General features: G+C 47.0%; 1 protein-coding gene and 1 pseudogene across 1 annotated transcript in view; one reads left to right on the forward strand and one right to left on the reverse strand.

Moving 5' to 3' along the window:
- Nucleotides 1-21,440, forward strand: part of agap1 (ArfGAP with GTPase domain, ankyrin repeat and PH domain 1) — a 1,020,940-nt gene that overhangs the window by 293,120 nt on the left and 706,380 nt on the right. The window lies entirely within an intron of this gene.
- Nucleotides 830-1,031, reverse strand: LOC139260493 (U2 spliceosomal RNA; annotated as a pseudogene).

The following is a 21,440-nucleotide window of genomic DNA, read 5'->3' on the forward strand; positions in this document are numbered from 1 at the left end:
ACTACTATTCAACACTTTACATGTTGCGAGTGGAGAACTAGTTTGTAAATAAGGATGGTTCAACTCCAGTTATGGACTTTATCCAGTGACCTGTTCAAAAAAGAGGTGAGGAACCTGTTCTTTTGTGGAAAAAGCCTCCTTCCATAATCTCCAACACTAGTCTATTGTCACCTCAGTCAGATGAGAGTTCACTTGTATTCCTGAGTCTTTGGGGAACTTGCATCCTGGTTTACACTGAGTGTTGTGGGGCAAAGCAACTCTGAATGGGGCTGAAATTCTGTTCACAGCATCACTATTCAATTTAAAATTTGTGGCAAATTAGAGCGAGGAATATCATAGGATTACATAGGATATGCAGCACAGAAGCAGGCCATTTGGCCTATCTTTCCTTGTCTAACTATCAGCATAATCTTCTATGCTTATCTAACCATCCCTTAAATACAGTTTTACTATTCGCTTCAAGCAATCCCTGTGGTAGCGAGTTCCATATTCTCACCACCCTCTGGGTAAAGAATGTTCTTAATTCCCTATTTGATTTCTTGGTAACGATCATATTGATGGCCTCTAGTAATGCTCTTCCTCACAAGTGGAAAAATTCTCTTTCTCTACTCTATCAAAACCGTTCATAATTTTAAAGATCTCTATTAGGTCACCCCTCAGCCTTCAGGCCTAGCCTGTTCATCCTTTCCTGATAGGTATACCCTCGCATTTCTGGTATTGATCAGTTTGTGTTTTTTTTTGAAATTCTTTGTCAAATCACAAACGCCAGAGGTCACCTTGCACACGCCAAGGATCACTCTGCGCCAATGCTCTTAGCCAAAAGGCCTAGAGCCACTGCACCGTTCCTGGAAGTACTGCAATACCAGGTTCGTGCCATGGAGGTGGATGGGTCAAGCCACCCACCCACCTCCTGTTTCCAAAAAAGCAAGCATATACCTTCCTGATCCAGGGAGAACCACCCGGAGGTCATGGTGGCTACTCCCCTGTCAGGTCAGTTACGCATGATCTTAGCCAAAAGGCCGAGAAGCGATTTTTTTTTTTTTTTAATTCGTAGCCAATCGTTCCAATTCTTTGTCAAATCACAAACGCCAGAGGTCACCTTGCACATGCCAAGGATCACTCTGCGCCAATGCTCTTAGCCAAAAGGCCTAGAGCCACTGCACCGTTCCTGGAAGTACTGCAATACCAGGTTCGTGCCATGGAGGTGGATGGGTCAAGCCACCCCACACACCTCCGTGGAGGTGGATGGGTCAAGCGATTTAGCTCATCTCAGCCAGGGTGCCAATATGAACATGTGAAATGACCGTCAGGAAAGAACCAGTTGGTCCATCAAACCTGCCACACACCACGGTGGCTGGAGCATCCTGACCATTGTAGGATTTCTGAATCTCTCTGGGCTTACATTTGACAGTGAGACGATTCTTTCAAAACAATTGGCACAGTTTGTTAAAAACACATACCTGCATTTAACAGCAGTCGTCAAATATCCTATAGATCTACCTTAGTTACAACAGAGATACAATGAGATTATAATAAAAAGTGATATACATTACGCCCCTTTTGCTGGCTGGTTTGAACACACGGCATGCTGATTTGGCTGGTCTTCAACAGGAGGTCTTTTGCCGTGTGTCCAGCAGGGAGAAAAGAGAGAGAAGTTCCTGGCTTGTGTTTTTTATATTCCTCAGGCCATTGTCCTCAGAAAGTCTCATGATTGGATCTTGGCTCCAGGACAGCTCCTTATTGGCTCTCCTCACACAGGTGGCTGTCTGGAGGCCAAGACACAAAAGCCATGCGGCATCTCTGTGGGCTCTGGTGCAACCATTTTGTTTCAACACTAACAGACCTTTCCGTATCTACGCTTTTAAAATTTATACATGCACATAATCAATTTGAATCATTAATAAACACTTTTATTTTCTTACAAACTCCCCACCTTGAGGGGAAAATATCCTTATTGACTCCTCATATATCATAAGCATTGAAGGGGAGAGGAAGAAAAGTGGGTGGCCTGTCTTGGCCTGTCTTGGTCCCTACCTTGTAAGGTGTAGGAGATTTAATAACAATCCGATAACATCTCCAGCGGAGACTCTCCCCTTCCCGTATCTTCAGTGCACCGTCGCTTCTCACAGCACATTGATGATTGATGATGTTGGTGAGTCATGCTGCAGCTCCCACTTCTCCATCTTCCCTCGGCTTCGGTCATGACAATCGTGAGGATCCGTAACATGGTCTGTGGGAAACAAGATCAGTGCAGTATTTACTCTTTGGCAGTTTTTAATTGATTAATGTGAAACCACTTCTTGTACTTAACACCCTTTTTCCCCGGTAACTGAACCCCGCGGTTTATTTGATTCAATCGGTCTATAATCTTATGCGGTCCCCACCACCTGGGCTCAAAGGCAGCTTTTTTTCCCCATAATTTGGAATCATTACTGAGACGCCCACCTGGTATACAAAGGGACGTACTTCCTTGTCAAAGTACCTTTTAATTTGTCTTTTTGACTTCCCCAATTTGGTGGCCACAAATCGATTGATCTGATCGGTGTGATCTATCACTTGTTCCAGCCACTTGGAGCTACATGTTTTCATTGTCAGGGGACTCATCCCTGTTAGTGTTAGCTGGCCTGGTGGTCTCATGAGCCTCCCAGTCATGGCCTGATATGGGGAGACCCCTGTTGTTCTATGAGGTGTGGACCTCATTGCCATTAAGCACATTGGCAGCATGTTAGCCCATTGAGTGGGGTGGTCCGCGCACAATTTTTTTAACATTAACTTGAGGGTCCTGTTCTCCCTTTTGACCCCTCGGATGACTGGGGGTGGTGAGCAATATGTCATTTGTGTTTGATCCCCAACATTTCCTGCAGGTGGGTAAAAATTTTACCGGTAAAGTGTGAACCTTGATCGCTGTCCACTTGTACTGGTACTCCTCACCGACAAAACACATGATTCAATAGTGTTTTGGCTGCTGTGATTGCGGTGTTGGAGCAGCAAGGGAAAGCTTCGATCCATTTAGTGAATTGATCCACCACCACCAGCGCATGCTGAAAATTGCCTTGCGCCTGTGGAAGTGGCCCAATGAAGTCTATCTGGAGGTGAGTCCATGGCCCTTGAGGTGGGGGTGCACTTTGAAGCCAGGCTCGGTTAGTGCATGCGGGAGGATTGTGTTGCAGGCACGGTAGGCATCGTGCCATGTATTGGTCGATTGTTTCCCTCATGGAAGACCACCAAACTGTGGATGCTACCTTGTAGAAGGTTACCAAGGCCGAATAGTGCCCTGCTGTGGGATGGGAGTGAAAGAGGGAGAGCAGTTCCTGACCCACCTCTGGTGGAACACACACCACCGGACAGGTGTTTGGCTTTCTTTTGAACATCAGCAGCTGCTCATCTGAGTCAGGGGCAGTGGCTAGTATGATATTGGGAGCCCAGCCTGTTGTTTGAGGAAGGGGTCTGCCTTCCTCGTGCCAGGTGCTTACAACAGCATATGACCAGTATTGCTGCTGCAGGGATTTTAAATCTAGGAGATCTGTTGGGTAGGCCTTGCTAACAGCATTGCAGGGCTCAACAACTATATCCTCTATTTCCCCATCAATCGCAGCATCCTTGTCTGCTCTGGAATTTCCCTCACTATGTGGACCCCCTTTTCTATGGGCTGCTACCTTTCCTATGAAGCAGGGCTGGGATCGCTGTTTAAGGTATGACCAGAGCAGGCGTAACCAGGGCCCATGGACCAAGGCCTTACTGTCTATCGTACAATAGTCATTTTTGTGGTATAGGGGCAAGGAGAGCATGGTGTTTATAGCATAGGCACGATCGGACCAAATATTCGCAGGTCTACCTGAGGCCTCCTTTACAGGAGTTAGAAGTGTGGCGATTTCTGCATATTGTGAAGTCTGTCTGTTGCATCTTCGCTAGATGGTTCTTTCTGGCAATACCGCAGCATTGAGGGGATCCTTCAATGTGATATGAGGACCCATCGATGTTGACATCTGGGGCACCCTGTATGGGTGCACAGCATGGGTCTCAAAGTTAATCAGGGGTAACGGACATTCGTGACATTCATGCGTGTCCCCCTCATAAATCAGAAATTGTGGCAGCAAGGTGGTGGGTTTGGAAATAGTATCAGTTTCTTTCCATAAATTCCAATATCCATTTGCTGAGGCGCTGTGAGGAAACTAGCGAATCTCCAGGTTTCATCAGTAGTTTGAGATGTATGTCCGCTATGCAGGATTGTTGCCTGTAACCCAGTAATAAAGGTAAAGTGATGTACCGACCAGAAGATGGCCAGTAGATGGCGCTCACATGCGGTATACATCTTTTCTGCCCCCTGCAGGATTCGAGACGCATATGCAATGGGCTGTAGTCGATCAGCTCGCATTTGGCACAAAATTGCAGTAAGGCTTTGCTCTATGGCCCTGACCTCCAAATGGAAGGGCTGCTTGGGGTCAGGAGGGATCAGACATGCGGCCTGGATCATTGCAGTTTTTAATTTAGCCACAGACTGGGTGTGGGTATCAGTCCATGCCGGGCGTATGTCATCACCCTGCAGTTTTATTAAATCATATAGGGGCTTTGCACACTCTGCAAAGTTTGGATAAAGTTCCTTTAATATCCCACCAAACCCAAGAATGATCGTAGGGCTGTTTTCGAAGCGGATAATGGCAGGCACTGTATTATCTCCACCTTGTGCGAGTTGGGAGATGATCCCTCTGGAGAAATGGACACTCCTAGAAAGGTGACCTGTTCTTTTACTAATTGAGCCTTAGGAGGATTCATCTTTAGTCCTGCCTGAGCCAACAATGTCAAAAATTCGTGCAAAAGGGACAGATGCTCCTCCATGCTGTCGGTTGCCAGCAGTAGGTCGTCTACGTACTGTAGCAAGCAGGTAGGGCGGGAAAAGTCTTTTAAAATTGCAGCCATTCTTTTGTGGAATATCGTGGGGGCATTGTGGAACCGCTGAGGCAAGCATGTCCTAGTGTAGCACCCCCCCCAGCTCTCTTCTCTACCGCCCCCCCCCCCCGCCAGCTCTCTTCTCCCCCCCACCCCCCAGCTCTCTTCTCCCCCCCCACCCCCCAGCTCTCTTCTCCCCCCCACCCCCCAGCTCTCTCCTCCCCCCCCCCAGCTCTCTTCTCCCCCCCCCCAGCTCTCTTCTCCCCCCCCCCCAGCTCTCTTCTCCCCCCCCCCCCAGCTCTCTTCTCGCCACCCCCCAGCTCTCTTCTCTCCCCCCCCCCCCCCAGCTCTCTTCTCTTCCCCCCCCAGCTCTCTTCTCTCCACCCCCCCTCCCCAGCTCTCTTCTCTTCCCCCCCCCCCCCAGCTCTCTTCTCTCCTCCCCCCCAGCTCTCTTCTCTCCTCCCCCCCAGCTCTCTTCTCTCCTCCCCCCCAGCTCTCTTCTCTCCTCCCCCCCAGCTCTCTTCTCTCCTCCCCCCCCAGCTCTCTTCTCTCCTCCCCCCCCCAGCTCTCTTCTCTCCTCCCCCCCCAGCTCTCTTCTCTCCCCCCCCCCCCCAGCTCTCTTCTCTCCCCCCCCCCCCCCCCCAGCTCTCTTCGCCCTCCCCCAGCTCCCCAAGCAGTTCTCTCTTCTCCCCCGCCCCCCCCCAAGCTTTCTCTCTTCTCCCCCCCCCCCCCCCCCCCCCAAGGTCTGTCAGCACCTGCAAAGAAAAGACAGGTTAATGTCATGAGCAGAACCAAAGAAGAGTTTTACTTGAAACACGAAGCTGCCTTTTCCTGCTGCAGATATTGGGCGACTTATGTATTTCAGCACGTCCTGTTTCTAGCATTGATTTTAAAGGAAAAGCTAGGGCAAGTACCTTCTCCTCTGCACCCCCCCCCCCCCCCCCACACACACACACACACCCCTCCCCAAACACCTATATAATTTAAAAAATCATGTGATATTTCCTATCTATTGGTAGTGGTCCTCAATGTGTTCAGTTTTCTGTCTTGTAGCAATGTGCTGTTTTGGATTTTTGCTGATCTCCCAACCCAACCTATTCTAGAGATGGCCCACATGTTCCAGAGCTGCTCTGTTGATTTGAATGGTCAGCACGTCTGACTGCCCTGGAGGCCAATTTGGAGCAGACAAGGGAATCACTGCTTGGTTTGTCTTTCTCTACCTGGCAGAAAATAGAAAGAACTGCTTGGGCTCGACTTTCCATCTAGTTCGCCCAGTTACTGCCCATTAAACTACTGAGATGAAGTTTAACGCCCATATTTGATTATAAATGGAAACTAACGCCCATTTATCGCCAGCGTAACTTACGGCATTCAGTTAATGCTGAGAATTAGCTGAGCCGCCTGCCCATATTTTTTTTTAAATTCTGGTGTCATCACTCGTTCACTGCCTAGAAGACTATTTATAATGGAAACTAATGCCCAGATACCGGCCAAATTATCGCCAAGCGTTACATAGAAACATAGAAACATAGAAAATAGGTGCAGGAGTAGGCCATTCAGCCCTTCTAGCCTGCACCGCCATTCAATGAGTTCATGGCTGAACATGCACTTCAGTACCCCCTTCCTGCTTTCTCGCCATATCCCTTGATCCCCCGAGTAGTAAGGACTTCATCTAACTCCCTTTTGAATATATTTAGTGAATTGGCCTCAACTACTTTCTGTGGTAGAGAATTCCACAGGTTCACCACTCTCTGGGTGAAGAAGTTTCTCCTCATCTCGGTCCTAAATGGCTTATCCCTTATCCTTGGACTATGACCCCTGGTTCTGGACTTCCCCAACATTGGGAACATTCTTCCTGCATCTAACCTGTCTAAACCCGTCAGAATTTTAAACGTTTCTATGAGATCCCCTCTCATTCTTCTGAACTCCAGTGAATACAAAAACAGTTGATCCAGTCTTTCTTGATAGGTCAGTCCCACCATCCCGGGAATCAGTCTGGTGAATCTTCGCTGCACTCCCTCAATAGCAAGAATGTCCTTCCTCAAGTTAGGAGACCAAAACTGTACACAATACTCCAGGTGTGGCCTCACCAAGGCCCTGTACAACTGTAGCAACACCTCCCTGCCCCTGTACTCAAATCCCCTCGCTATGAAGGACAACATGCCATTTGCTTTCTTAACCGCCTGCTGTACCTGCATGCCAACCTTCAATGACTGATGTACCATGACACCCAGGTCTCGTTGCACCTCCCCTTTTCCTAATCTGTCACCATTCAGATAATCTACCTTCCTGTTTTTGCCACCAAAGTGGATAACCTCACACTTGCCCACATTATACTTCATCTGCCATGCATTTGCCCACTCACCTAACCTATCCAAGTCACCCTGCAGCTTCTTAGCATCCTCCTCACAGCTCACACTGTCACCCAGCTTAGTGTCATCTGCAAACTTGGAGATATTACATTCAATTCCTTTGTCTAAATCATTAATATATATTGTATTGCAGTCCCAGCAGTGAACCTTGCGGTACCCCACTAGTCACTGCTTGCTATTCTGAGAAGGACCCACTTATTCCCACTATGAACTGCCAACCAGTTCTCTATCCACGTCAGTGCATTACCCCCAATCCCATGTACCTTAATTTTGCACACTAATCTCTTGTGTAGGACCTTGTCAAAAAGCCTTTAGAAAGTCCAAATACACCACATCCACTGGTTCTCCCTTATCTACTCGACTAGTTACATCCTCAAAAAACTCGAAGATTTGTCAAGCATGATTTCCCTTTCATAAATCCATGCTGACTTGGACTGATCCTGTCACTGCTTTCCAAATGTGCTGCTATTACATCTTTAATAATTGATTCCAACATTTTCCCCACTACCAATGTCAGGCTATAATTCCCTGTTTTCTCTCACCCTCCTTTTTTAAAAAGTGGAGTTACATTAGCTACCCTCCAATCCATAGGAACTGATCCAGAATCTATAGAATGTTGGAAAATGATCACCAATGCATCTACTATTTCTAGGACCACTTCCTTAATACTCTGGGATACATACCATCAGGACCTGGGGATTTATCGGCCTTCAATCCCATCAATTTCCCGTACACCATTTCCTGACTAATAAGGATTTCCCTCAGTTCATCCTTCTCGCTAGACCTTCGGTCCCCTAGTATTTTCGGGGAGGTTATTTGTGCCTTCCTTAGTTAAGACAGAACCAAAGTATTTGTTCAATTGGTCTGCCATTTCCTTGTTCCCCATTATGAATTCACCTGATTCTGACTGCAAGGGACCTGCATTAGTCTTCACATATCTATAGAAGCTTTTGCAGTCAGTTTTTATGTTCCCGCAAGCTCGCTCTCATACTCTATTTTTCCCCTCCTAATTAAATCCTTAGTCCTCCACTGCTGAGTTCTAAATTTCTCCCAGTCCTCAGTTTTGCTGCTTTTTCTAGCCAATTTATATGCCTCTTCCTTGAATTTAACACTATCCCTAATTTCCCTTCTTAGCCATGGTTGAGCCACCTTTCCCGTTTTACTTTTACGCCAGACAGGGATGTACAATTGTTGTAGTTCATCCATGTAATCTTTAAATGTTTGCCATTGCCTATCTACCGTCAACCCTTTAAATATCATTCGTCAGTCTATCCTAGCCAATTCACGTCCCATACCATCGAAGTTACCTTTCCTTAAGTTCAGGACCTGAGTCTCTGAATTAACTGTGTCACTCTCCATCTTAATGAAGAATTCTGCCATATTATGGTCACTCTTCCCCAAGGGGCCTCGCACAACAAAATTGCTAATTAATCCTCTCTCATTGCACAACACCCAGTCTAGGATGGCCTGCTCTCTGGTTGGTTCCTTGACACATTGTTCTCGAAAACCATCCCTTGTACACTCCAGGAAATCCTCCTCCACCGTATTGCTACCAGTTTGGTTAGCCCAATCTATATGTAGATTAAAGTCACCCATGATAACTGCTGTACCTTTATTACATGCGTCCCTAATTTCCTGTTTGATGCCATCCCCAACCTCACTAGTACTGTTTGGTGGTCTGTACACAACTCCCACTAACGTTTTCTGCCCTTTGGTGTTTCGCAGCTCTACCCATATAGATTCCACATCATTCAAGCTAATGTCCTTCCTTACTACTGCGTTAATCTCCTCTTTAACCAGCAACGCTACCCCACCTCCTTTTCCTTTCAATCTATCCTTCCTGAATATTGAATACCCCTGGCTGTTGAGTTCCCAGCCTTGGTCACCCTGGAGCCATGTCTCCGTAATCCTAATTCCATCATATCTGTTAACAGCTATCTGCGCAGTTAATTCATCCACCTTATTATAAATGCTCCTCACATTGAGACTCAGAGCCTTCAGGCTTGTTTTTTTTTAGCACTCTTTGTCCTTTTAGAATTATATTGTAATGTGGCCCTTCTTGATTTTTGCCCTTGATTTTTCTGCCCTCCACTCTTATTTTTCTCCTTCCTACCTTTTGCTTCTGCCCCTTTTTTTACCTGCCTCTGCCTCCCTGCATAGATTTCCATTCCCCTGCCATATTAGTTTAAACCCTCCCCAGCAGCACTAGCAAACACTCCGGCTAGGACATCGGTTCTGGTCCTGCCCAGGTGCAGACTGTTCGGTTTGTACTGATTTATGGATTGATGTATCTTGATAGTGTGGGGCCGCTCATTGTCCATGTGCATTAATTGTGCTTAAATGCAAGTCTGTCCGTCTTTGTATTTATCACAGATTCAGAGATCCAGGTTATGCATGTACATTTTGGTTTTCAGATATATTGTAGAACATCAATAATAAGCATACTATGTAGAATCAGGGCGATGATCATCTCTGAGGACTGACTGTATTGGCAGATAAACATCATGATCAACATGTCTTATTAACCCAAGCACAAATGCCATAACTTATTTTCAATACTAAACAAGTTAACCCTCCCCCCTCCCCTCCTTACAATGATAATGACCCCAGATAATGACTTAACCCAATTGGCAAGTAGAATACACTATCTGTTGTTAGTATCTTGAAGTTTTTAGGATATTAGTGATTTCCAGATGACCCAAGGGCATTTTGTGTACAAATTGTGGTCAGTCTATTTTTCTTCAAGTGGTTTCTTGCAAATTATAAATCAATGGGAGACTTTCATTATTGCTCTGAAAGTAAAATACCACAGCCTGGAATATCCAAACTCGATGGGGAAAAATGGCAATATGTATGGCTCTGGAGACGATTGAGAGAGAAAAACTAACATCTGTTGTTAATGCCATCCTCCGTTTCTGTTCTTTGTATGGTCTTTAGCTTTTAAAACTCAAGCTTGCTTCTGTCGTGGCTCAGCTAGTTAGGCAGTGCAGACCAGTCAGGTCCTATTTTTGATTATTGCTCTGTTCAGCCTGGATGGAGGTAGAGGTATTGTGATGGGCTTGAAATGACTGGGATCTGTAAAGTCCTGTCCCCTCAGTACAGATTCACACGAGGCATATAGTGAAGTCAAGGTCACTCTGGACCTGCACCTTTATTTCACAGCTCTGGAATGCTGCACTTGCCTGAGACCTGTCCTTATATACCTGTCTCTTGCAAGTGCACCCCTGGTGGTAAGGTATGCTGGTGATTACAGGTCATATCTTATTACAGTCATGTATAGCATGTTAAGATACAGTTATATATAATAATGTAAGTACATGACAGGATCGAAAGAGAAAAATTGGCCAGGGTTCGTTATCCAGCAACCCTGTTGGAAATTTGCTTCTGTATGTGTTGTGAGAAGCTGAGATTTGGGTTGGTCATGATGCTCACTGCACTTGAATAGTTCCCGAGACCCCGTGCCTCGGTCTGTTTCAATGTATAGGGGGTACTTGTAGAACCACACCCCAGCAAAGAGTAAATACCTCTGAGAGTAGAAAATGTGAACCAAACAGGATAAAGTTGCCATTACGTAACCCCGACTTACTGCTTTACTTCACTGTTTCGCTTGCACCCCTTTTAACTTTGATGTTATGCAGAATGGATCTTTTAGCTTGAGATTTTTTTTGAAGTTTAATTCACCAAATCCAGTTACAATTCTAATTCTGGAGGTATTGCAAACTGTTAAATTGCATAATCTGTTGTGGAAAAACGGCATAGAAAAAAATCTAAATTCGGCATATCCTCTTGTAAATGCTATTGAGATGTAGTCCTCCTCTGATATGCAAATGAGTGTGATTTTTTTCTTCAAAAGTCAGAAAATTCTAGAAACAGCAGGCCAGCAAACATTTGAAGCAGAACGCGAGCTTAACATTTTGTACGGGGCTGTGATCTGGTTTGATGGTGTCACCTCAAACATCAATCTTTCTTTCCCTCTTACCCTTCTGTGTTTCCACCAATTTCTATTTTGGTTTCTTAATTGCAAGTGTTCCGCAAAAATTGATCTGACTTTCAATTCTAGTTCAGAAAAAAAATACTTTGTTCCTTGAAGGGTTAAAGTCCATGTTAAAAATCTTGTTTCACAGATTGGTTTCCTATTGTCCTGATTTATTAGAACTGGTGTGGTGTGGGGTGGGGGGGGTAGCAGAGAGGGGGGGGGGGGGGGGGAGATGGGAAATACAGGGCAACCTTGCTTTGACTGTGGTGGGTGGATAATGTGTGAGGCGGGGGAACATTACAACGCAATTGCACACTGTGACAATCAGTGATGAATTCGACAACTGTAACAGAGATTCAGAGTGGCCTTTGCTTCTCAGTGACTTTCTGTGTTGATTTTTCCTGGATTACATTTACTCTTATGTTTGTGAAACTAGCTTCGATTAAATTTGTATATTTGCTGTGGTTACAAATTGTTTTTTATTCCCACACTTGAGGGATTTGAATCCATTTTTGGTCCCAGAGTGACTCTTCGATTTCAGACACATACAGAAGGTAGAAAAAGCAAGCAGGGCCAATGCTGCACCACTGACGAATTGATATTCGCACATGGCCCTGACTCCTCCAGGTGTGTCGATGAGGCTTGAGCGTGTGGAGCTGTTTTCCCCCTCCCCACAATGATCTTACCCCTCCCCACAATGATCTTACCCCTCCCCACAATGATCTTACCCCTCTGTTGGGGCAGAATTTCTCATCAGTGCAAGGCTCCGACAACCTCCCTCAGGAACCTCCGCCTCACAGCTTGAGCCGTCGATTAGAAATTCCCTCCATGTCTTTCCACTCTGTGTGATGAGATTTCCTGTACGGGCTGCGTCGGCATGCATCTCACTGTCCGGACACAGCCCGGTGTTCCATCTCTGTCCGGACACCCCCTAGGTGTTCCATCTCACTGTCCGGACACAGCCCGGTGTTCCATCTCACTGTCCGGACACCCCCCCCCGGTGTTCCATCTCACTGTCCGGACACCCCCCCCGGGTGTTCCATCTCACTGACCGGACACAGCCCCGGTGTTCCATCTCTGACCGGACACAGCCCCGGTGTTCCATCTCACTGTCCGGACACCCCCCCGGTGTTCCATCTCACTGTCCGGACACCCCCCCGGTGTTCCATCTCACTGTCCGGACACCCCCCCGGTGTTCCATCTCACTGTCCGGACACAGCCCGGTGTTCCATCTCACTGTCCGGACACAGCCCGGTGTTCCATCTCTGTCCGGACACACCCCGGTGTTCCATCTCACTGTCCGGACACCCCCGCAGGTGTGCCATCTCTGTCCGGACACTGCCCCGGTGTTCCATCTCTGTCCGGACACAGCCCGGTGTTCCATCTCTGTCCGGACACAGCCCGGTGTTCCATCTCTGTCCGGACACAGCCCGGTGTTCTATCTCTGTCCGGACACAGCCCGGTGTTCCATCTCTGTCCGGACACCCCCCCGGTGTTCCATCTCTGTCCGGACACCCCCCCCCCCCCCCCGGTGTTCCATCTCACTGTCCGGACACCCCCCCGGTGTTCCATCTCACTGTCCGGACACACCCCGGTGTTCCATCTCACTGTCCGGACATACCCCCGGTGTTCCATCTCACTGTCCGGACAAACCCCGGTGTTCCATTTTGCCATCCAGTGGAGGTGGAGCCAATATTGGAAGGCTCTCTTATAGGGGATCTGGAGCGGAGAGTGTTTCATAGAGCAGTAGTGGCCAATGTAGTTTTAAGCCACTTTACTGATACCCAGGAAGCTTGCAACTTCTGCGGCCTGGATGAATACATCTTCCATGTTTACCTAGAGTGCGAAAGGCAGGAGTCGCTATTCGATTACTTAAGGGGCTGTTCCTCAATTTCTGGCTACATCTTAGCCCAACACATTGGATCGTCGGCCACCTGGTGCAGAGTGGTAAGTCGGAGGATTTCTCGTGGATCTGATCCTGTACCTGAAGAAGCCGGCCGTTTCCAGGTCCACGACGAGCATGATCTGCAGACCCACTCTGGCTGCCTTGCCCTCTTTCATGGTCTAGTCTATGCCTGGGTGGCCTTGTAGAGGGAGCATACAGTGTCCACCGGTACGCTTGGTGCCTTCTGCCAAGGTGGGACAGTCGTTGGAGGAAAGGGTGGGTGGGGTGTCTGGTTTGCCGCACTCTCCTTCCGCCACCTGCGCTTGTTTTCTGCATGCTCTCGGCGACGAGACTTGAGGTGCTCAGCGCCCTCCTGGATGCTGTTCCTTCACTTAGGCTGGTCTTTGGACAGGGACCCCCAGGTGTTGGTGGGGATGTTGCACTTTATCAAGGTGGCTTTAAGGGTGTCCTTGAAACGTTTCCTCTGCCCACCTGAGGCTCACTTGCCGTGTAAGAGTTCCGAGTAGAGCGTTTGCTTTGGGAGTCTTGTGTCGGGCATGCGAATAGTGTGGCCCACCCAGCAGGGCTGGTTGAGTGTGGTCAGTGCTTTGATGCTGGGGATGTTGGCCTGATCGAGAACACTAATGTTGGTGCATCTGTCAATCCCAGGGGATTTGCAAGATCTTGCGGAGACATGGTTGGTATTTTTCCAGCGATTTGAGGTGTCTACTGTATATGGTCCACATCTCTGAGCCATACAGGAGGGCAGGTATCACTACAGCCCTGTAGACCATAAGTTTGGTGCCAGATTTGAGGGCCTGATCTTCGAACACTCTCTTCCTCAGGTGGCCGAAGGCTGCGCTGGCGCACTGGAGGTGGTGTTGGACCTCGTCGTCAATGTCTGCCCTTGCTGATAATAGGCTCCCGAGGTATGGAAAGTGGTCCACGTTGTCCAGGGCCGCGCCGTGGATCTTGATGACTGCAGGACAGTGCTGTGTGGCGGGGTGAGGTTGGTGGAGGACCTTTGTCTTATGGATGTGTAGCGTAAGGCCCATGCTTTCGTACGCCTTGGTGAAGATGTTGACGATGACTTGGAGTTCAGCCTCTGAATGTGTGCAGACGCAAGCGTCGTCCGACAGAGGATGGGACGGTCTTGGATCTGGCCTGGAGGCGACGAATGTTGAACAGGTTCCCACTGGTTCTATAGTTTATTTTCACTCCACCCGCGAGCTTGTTGAGTGTGAGGTGGAGCATTGCAGCACAGAAGATCGAAAAGAGGAATAAAAGGGACAGTGGCAGCGTGGATATGAAATTGGCCAAGTGACGGGAAACAAAGAGTAGTGGTGAACATTTGTCTTTCGGACTGGAGGAAGTTACACAGTGGTGTTCCCCAGGTGTCAGTACTCAGACCACTGCTTTTCTTGATATATATCAATGACTTGGACTTGGGTGTACAGGGCACAATTTCAAATTTTGCAGGTGACTCAAAACTTGGAAGTATAGTGAACAGTGAGGAGGATAGTGATAGACTTCAAGAAGACAGACAGGCTGGTGAAATGGGCGGACACGTGGCAGATGAAATTAAACACAGAAAAGTGCGAATTGATACATTTTGGTAGGAAGAACGAGGAGAGGCAATATAAACTAAAGGGTGCAATTCTAAAAGGGATGCGTGAACAGAGAGACCTGGGAGTATATGTGCACAAATCGTTGAAGGTGGCAGGGCAGGTTGAGAAAGCAGTTAAAAAAGTATATGGGACCATAAGGTTATAAGAACATAAGAAATAGGAGCTGGAGTAGGCCACTTGGCCCTTTTAAACCTGCTCCGCCATTCAACTAGATCATGGCTGATCCACCTCATCCTTACTTTCCCACACTATCCCCATCTCCATTCATTCCCTTAGTTAGTCCTGGGCTTCATAAATAGAGGCAGAGTACAAAAGCAAGGAAGTTATGATGAACCTGTATAAAACACTGGTTCGGCCTCAACTGGAGTATTGTGGGCACCACATTTGACGGCGGATGTCAAGGCCTCAGAGAGGGTGCAGAAAATATTTATGAGAATGGTTCCAGGGATGAGGGTCATCAGTTACGTGGATAGACTGGAGAAGCTGGTGTTGTTCTCCTTAGAGCACCAAAGGCTGAGGAGATTTGATAGAGGTGCTCAAAATCATGGTGGGTCTAGACAGGGTAGATACAGAAACTGTTCCCATTGGCAGAAGGGTCAAGAACCAGAAGGGACAGATTGGCAAAAGATTCAAAGGCGACATAAGGAGAAGCTTTTTTTATGCAGCAAGTGGTTAGTATCTGGAGAGCATTGCTTGAAAGGGTGGTCGAGGCAGATTCAATTGTCGCTTTCAAAAGCGAATTGGATAAATACCTGAAAGAAAAAAAATGACAGGGCTACGGGGAAATGGCGGAGGTGTGGGACTAGCTGATGTGCCTTTGCAGAGAGCTGGCACAGGCTCGATGGGCCGAATGGCCGCCTCCTGTGCTGTAACCATTGTATGAGTCTATGATTTAGTACAACACTTCTTTTGAATAAACTATTCTCTCTGAAAGTTGAAGTGTAAAAAACCCAAGGAAGGAGAAAGCTTGTGAATTGTTTTATTATAAGGAAGGTCAGAAGAAGCCTTCTGTTACAGTTTAGGGATTTTTACTGTCTTGTCTGAGGTCTATTACCCAGAAGTAAACCTTAACTATCCAGAAGCAATAGCTTTTCTATATACTGTCCACTTAGACCTATGAACCACAGTTACACCACTTGCAGCACTAAGCTTACTCTAAATAACCAGTATTGTACTATTCTACAAAGTTCTGTCGGAAATGGAAGGCATTACAGACTAAAGCAACTAATATATTTGCAAATAGTAATAGCTTAACAATCAGCAAATACTTCTTTCGTATGGTAGTAGCAAAGCAAATCAAATGTCAATATCTAAGTCAGATATCCAGGCCAAAGCTTCTGGTGTAACAGCGTGGATATCTTGTAGGCTGCCTGCAAATTTCCTCCAAGAACAATGCTCAATGATGTGCTCCAGGGTCTGATTAGGAGCTCCACAGTTGCATGATGCGGATGTTTAATCTTCCATCTTTGGAGAAGGTGGCAACATCTACCATGGCCAGTTCTGAGGTAATTGATGGTTGTCCACTGGTTTGCGAGGAAGGTTTGATCCTTCAGGTTGTACTGTGGGGTCCTCTAAGGAATTAATTCCATATGTCGCAGTTCTTTCAAGTATTTTGCCATCGGTCATCAAGGCTGAGGGGAGATCGCTGAAGGGCTTCGGTGATGGTCCAAAATGGCCTTCTAAATTTGAGATGGGTTGGTGGTAGGTTGTTCAAGTCGGCCTGGTCGACATGTCTTTGCTGGTGTAGCGTTGTATTCTCTGGAGACTGCATATTGGCTGCATAGATGTGGTGGTGCGATGTTTGCAAGCATGGGCAGCCAAGGTGTTGGTGTTGATAAAAGTATACCGGTGTTAATTCTCCTAGAAGAATTCAGCTGGACATCATGGATTTGACATGCGGATTTGATAGCCATGCCGGAGAGCAGTACTGCGCTGTAGAGTACACCAGGGCGAGTGCTGCCATATGGAGGGTTTGAGCGTCTGCTTCCCGTGTGGATCAAGCAAGTTTCTGGATGAAGTTGACCCTACTCTTTAGTTTCTTCCCAAGGTTCCGGAGATGTTGTCTATATGACAGGGTGCGATTAAGTGTGACTCCTAAATAGAAGGTTTTTTTTTAGCATGCTTTACCTCTGCGCCGCAAAAGGAGACTTTCAAAACTTGGTTTGCTTGATGGGTGTTGAGGTGGAATGTCGAGATGATACTGGAGCAAATATTGGAAATGCAATATATCTATAACCTGTACAATGAGAAAGTCAGTAATGGGCTAAAATACTTCTTACCTGACTTATTCAGCCTGTTTGATCCTCTAACTAAACATCTGTATGAGTTTGTGTATTAAGCTACTGGGAGGGTTACTGAGGCGCTCATTCTGGTAGGTACCAGCTTTTGGAAGAATCCTGTACTGTTCATGCTGCTAGCTTTCAACCCTTTGATATCAAGGCCAACATTCCTGTTAACCGCTTGATGTCAAGGTTACCAAACAAGACTTCATACATAAATCCAAGTAGGAGGGAACAGATATCACAAATACAATGGTGAGTATCCAGGAAGATAGTAACACTTTGCACATCTGCGTCAAACACACAGATCTTCACAATGATACAAACTAGTTATTTTTCCTCAAAATAAACTTGCTGCTAGAAAAATGAAGGAAACAACCAAATTTGCTCTTTGGAACCAAGGAATAAATGAAACGGGAAATTCAAACTTTGCTACACCTTCCCTTTTAAAGGCACTTCTACACTAAAGGAGCACGATCTATAGCACACTTCAACATAAAGCACATGACTTTGGAGACCTGGATCTTTGCAGGGCTCCACTTACAAGTAAACACTTAATTCCCTTGCTGGTTAGCCGTGAGAATCCCAAGTCTCTGGCCTCAATAGGGCTTTGATTGGAGTGGCGGCCGAAAGCAAGATAAATATGGGAGAGCAGCCCACGGAGGTTGCTGGTTTTCCATTTGAGCAACGATCCCTTGAAATCCCATGAGATGATAAAGTAACTTTAGTGCACCACAGGAAATGATCAGGAGCCAAGTACTTAATTTTGTTGCCGACCAGTATCAGACATGTGTGAATGTATAGTTACAGAGCAGAAATTTAAGTTGCAGATACAAACATGGAAAAATACTTATTTAGAACTTAGTGTCAAATATTCAAGGGTTTATTCTGCAAGACCGAATGCTGGCAATTCGGTTCAGATGTGAAAGTAGAAAAGTTTAAATCAACCTTTCCCTCGCATATGTATTTTATGTTTTTTTTCTCCCTGAAGAATTCTGAGTTAATGCATCTGCAGGATTTAACCCATTCACTATAATAATTTGCTGTGACTGCTGTCTGTGAAACGGGTACTTCGGCAGTCAATTCTATACGTTAATGTTCTTGAACATATAATTTTGCATCTCCCAAACAGTTCCGATAAGTTTGACGCATGTCCCTCAGTGGAAAATAGACACCTACTGTTTAAGTTTTTCATGTCGGACAATCAGATTCCCAGGAAAACATATGTCTCTGCTATTAAAGTTTCCTTTCTGCCCACCGCCTTTGATGGGATGGATGTCAGGCGGTGTAGAGAGACTTTGACAGGAATTCATAAGCTAATGGAAACATATAGCCCAGTTGTTCCTTCAGGTCTTGTGGCTTCTGCATTGAAACTCCAGATGTGAAATTCTCATCCTTGTGTTCAAATTCCTCCATGGCCACCTGTCCTAATGTCTGCTTCTTTGGCTCAGTCTCAAATTTTATCTTATCACGCTCCTGTGAAGCGCCTTAGGATGCTTTACTATGTTAAAGGTGCTATATAAATGCGAGTTGTTGTGAATAAACCGCCTGTAAACTTGATACCTCCTCCAGCCCAACAACCCTCCGAGATCTCTACATTTATCTAATTCTGGCCTCTTGCACGTCCCCCATATCCTTCGCCCCACCATTGGTGGCCGTGCAAATACATGACCTCATCTCTCTCATCTGGAGGGAGGAGAGCATGCTGGGTGATCTTAGAGATGCAGTGATCGTGACCATCTTTAAAAAGGGGGATAGGTCTGACTACGGCAACTACAGAGGAATCTCGCTGCTATCGTCGTTAGAGTCCTCCTCACCCGTCTTTTCCCTGTGGCCGAGGAGCTCCTCCTGGAATCGCACTGCGGACATGATTTTTGTAGCGCGACAGCTGCCAGCTGCAGGGAACAGTGCCAGCCCTTATACATGGCCGCCTTCGACCGTACAAAGGCCTTTTGACACTGTCAACCGCGAGGGTCTATGGAGCGTCCTCCTCCATTTCGGGTGCCCCCAAAAGTACTTCACCATCGTCCGCCTGCACCACGACGACATGCAGGCCGTGATCCTTACTGACAGATCCATCACAGACCCAATCCACACCCGGACCGGGGTCAAGCAGGGCTGCGTCATTGCCCCAACCCTCTTCTCAATCTTTCTCGCCGCCATGCTCCACCTCACAGTCAACAAGCTTCCCGCTGGAGTGCAACTAAACTACAGAACCAGTGGGAATCTGTTCAACCTTCGCCGTCTCCAGGCCAGATTCAAGACCACCCCAACCTCTTGTTGAGCTACAATACGCAGAGGACGCCTGTGTCTGCGCGCACACAGAGACTGAACTCCAGGACATAGTCAACGTATTTACTGAGGCGTATGAAAGCATGAGCCTTACGCTAAACATCAGTAAGACAAAGGTCCTCCACCAGCATGTCCTCGCCGCACAGCACTGCCCCCCAGTCATCAAGATCCACAGCTCGGCCCTGGACAGCGTGGACCACTTCCCCTATCTCGGGAGCCTCTTATCAACAAGAGCAGGCATTGACGACGAGATCCAACACCGCCTCCAGTGCGCCAGTGCAGCCTTCGGCTGCCTGAGGGAAAGATTATTTGAAGACCAGGCCCTCAAAACTGTCACCATGCTCATGGTCTACAGGGCTGTAGTAATACCCGCCTTCCTGTATGGCTCAGAAACATGGACCATGTACAGTAGACACCTCAAGTCGCTGGAGAAATACCACCAATAATGCCTCCGCAAGATCCTACAAATCCCCTGGGAGGACAGACGCACCAACGTTAGCATCCTTGACCAGGCCAACATCCCCAGCATTGAAGCACTGACCACACTTGATCAGCTCCGCTGCGCAGGCCACATAGTTTGCATGCCAGACACAAGACTCCCGAAGAAAGCGCTCTACTCGGAACTCCTTCACGGCAAACGAGCCAAAGGTAGGTAGCGGAAACGTTACAAGGACACCCTCAAAGCCTCCCTGATAAAGTGCAACATCCCCACTGACACCTGGGAGTCACTGGCCATAGACCGCCCTAAGTGGAGGAAGTGCATCCAGGAGGGTGCTGAGCTCTTCGAGTCTCGTCGCCGAGAGCATGCAGAAATCAAGCGCAGGCAGCGGAAAGAGCGTGCGGCAAACCAGTACCACCCACCCCTTCCCTCAACGACTATCTGTCCCACCTGTGACAGACTGTGGTTCTCAATTGGACTGTACAGCCACCTAAGAACTCATGTTAAGAGTGGAAGCAAGTCTTCCTCGATTCCGTGGGACTGCCTATGATGATGATGATGAGGTGGCCGTGCCTCCAGCTGACTCTGTAAATCCCTTCCTAAATCTCTCCTGCTCTCCACCTCTTTCTCCACTGTTTTACACACTCCTTAAAACCTACCTCTTTAATCAAGCATTTGGCTACCTGTGGCTCAATGTCACATTTTGTCTGATTCCACTCCTGTGAAGTGCCTTGGGATGCTTTACCATATTAAAGGAGCTATATAAATGCGAGTTATTGTTGTGACCAGAACTGCATGGAAACTTTATAGTGTGTATGAGTTACACAGATCTGAACCAGAACATCTATCTATAGTTTCCTGAGATTCTGAAATTCATTGACAGATTTATAGTAATCTTCCAGTATCTTCTGGCCAAAAGGTTATGAGAGGTCTGATCAATGGCACTTGGCTTTGCCTTTGCAGCTAAAAAGACAGGGGACTAGATTTTCCACATCACATCGCTGGGCTAATGCCCATATATTGCCCAAAAAGGGCTGATATCGCCCAAAGATGGAAAGTTGGACACATCATTGAGCTTATCGCTAAGTTGATCGCCCGGCCCAATGTTTGGCCCATCGTCGAGGTGATCGCCCAGACCAATTTTCGGCAAGTGGCCGGGCTGATCGCTCGCCGATAACATCGCTGGAGAATAGTTGCTATTGCCTGGCCTTCCTCACAGACCTCGGCACTACGGACGCCATTTTGAATGTCAGAGGAAGAGAGGGCGCCTCTTAAAGAGGGGCTTAGATAGTTTGTGAATTATTTAAGGGCCTTTTAAAGATAGATACACTCACAATTAGACGTTTTTATTATATTTATATAAATAAGTGATGTTTCATACTTACTTGGTCTGGCCTGGACATTGTTTAACAACAGTTGCACTGATCTCTTTTAACTTATGTTATTAGAAGACACTGCACAACAATTGTAAAATGAAATAAAATGGTTTTAATAAAAATGACAACTTTTGAACATTATTTTTTCAATTACAAACCCCAAAACACCCTCCCGCCCCAACCCCCCCCCCCCACTCACACCCCAACAGTGAAACAACAACACCAACAATAAATGTGAACAATAGGAACAATACTAAAGAGTACACCCCCCTCCCTACCTGTGACCCCCCCCCCCCCCGTGTTGTT

This window comes from Pristiophorus japonicus, chromosome 3 (genome assembly GCF_044704955.1).
Source record: "Pristiophorus japonicus isolate sPriJap1 chromosome 3, sPriJap1.hap1, whole genome shotgun sequence".
NCBI lineage: Eukaryota > Metazoa > Chordata > Chondrichthyes > Pristiophoridae > Pristiophorus > Pristiophorus japonicus.